We start from the raw sequence: 1759 nt of genomic DNA, 5'->3' as shown, positions 1-1759 counted from the left end.
CGATCTTCCTCGGCAATACTTGAACCCCGCGGATCTTCCGCCGGTCCTGTACACGCGATACGTTTCGTCCGAGGACGCTCCGATGGGCTTGTTGGGCAGGAAGGCGCCCGTGGAGGCTGTGTACGCGGTGGAAGCTCCGACCGCCGAGGACGACGTCCCGCTCGACATGAGATGGCCGTCGAAGGCGGTGGTTCTAGACGAACGAAGGGGAGTCCGGTGCAACGTGTCCTTTTCGAACGCGGTGTCCATGGGATGTCACGCGCTCGTCAGGCGGGTGTCCGGAAACCGGACCGCGTGGCGCATCCTGGACACGAAGACGATAGCGTACGTGGGCGAAGAGGCCGTTCGCTCGGAAATGGAGGTGTCGGCAAGCATCGCGTCGGAGCCGGTACCGACCTGTTTCTCCGTCGATTACGACGCGTCGTTGCACTACGCCCTCCGAGCTCATTTCGGCGACCGGTACTACGACGCCGTACTGGACAGGATTTCGGTGTCGACGGTCGCGATCAGAACGGGACGGCAACCGGAGAAGCTGCTGAAGGAAATGACGGCGAAACTTACGGCGTGCAAGGTGTTTCCCGTCAGCGGGTGCTGGCTTTCGACGAATAAGACCTTCTACAGGACGACTGCCGGATGGAAGTACGGTGGCTTGACGTCGACGGAACTGTTCTCTCACCGCGGAAAGAACATGGAACGTCACGTCGTTCGGCACGATCCGATGAAGTGCGAGATGTGCGTGGAGGAACACTCCAGGTGCTGTCGACCGTCGCATCTTTGCTACGGGTCGACGAAGGCGAACGTCAAGGACATGCGTCTGCGCCAGGGCGTGGCCGACATAGTAAACGGCCTGCACGACGACCGAAACCGCGAAGCTTTCAGAAGTCTTATCGATTCTTTCGCCAAGCTCGTGATGGACAAGGAACATTGAAAAAAATATTTAATGAATAAATATAAAACAAACGAAACAAACTTCGAATATGTTGGTGCGTGTGCGTGTGTGGGTGTGTATATATATATAAATATTTTCGTTTAACCAACAATTCCACATTGATGCCGACATCACTATGTGCAGCAACATGGAGGATGTAAAGGATCGGTTAAGATACACATTTCGTCTGATTCGTGAAGTCAAAAGAAAACGGAAGGAATGCGAATCGACCAACGGAATGGACGTTCACAAGTTGAAGGAGGTGGATATCGACATCAGACAGATGGAGTTTCTGTTCGCTGAAATAATTAAACTTTTCCGTTCGTGCGTCAAAGTGATCAACTACTGTACGGACGAATGGACCGGCGGACAGTGGCTGATCGATGCTTTCGAACGCATCGCGAACTACGTCGGAGAATTCGTCGAAGTCGAAACGAAATACAGCTTGATCGTGGACGAACTTTTAGGAAAACGTAAAGAGGAACCGTCTTCGGGAGATGCCTGCAAGGTGTGTTTTCTCCTAGTTGCCGAGGTGGTGACGACGCCCTGTTATCATTACGTTTCCTGCAAAAGATGCTCTTACCGACTGGGAAGTTGCCCGGTGTGCCGGACGACGACGGAAAGACGTCTGCCGATCGGGGATATCGAAGAGGGTACGCGTGTGTACAGATGTTGAGCAAAAAATCGTTAAAATATATAATAAATTATCGTTAAGAGAATAATAAAGAATGCATGAAACAGAAAATATGCTTTGTGTGTTTTTACATTTTATTTTCTCCATTATCCGGAGAACCGATCGATCATGACGAAACATCGGTCCATCTTCACCCA

Source organism: Anneissia japonica, unplaced genomic scaffold, assembly GCF_011630105.1.
Source record: "Anneissia japonica isolate Jap-2015-1 unplaced genomic scaffold, ASM1163010v1 scaffold35180_len11717_cov102, whole genome shotgun sequence".
Taxonomy (NCBI): Eukaryota; Metazoa; Echinodermata; class Crinoidea; order Comatulida; family Comatulidae; genus Anneissia; species Anneissia japonica.
The sequence above is the reverse complement of the archived record's forward strand: the minus strand, read 5'-3'. Positions refer to the sequence as shown.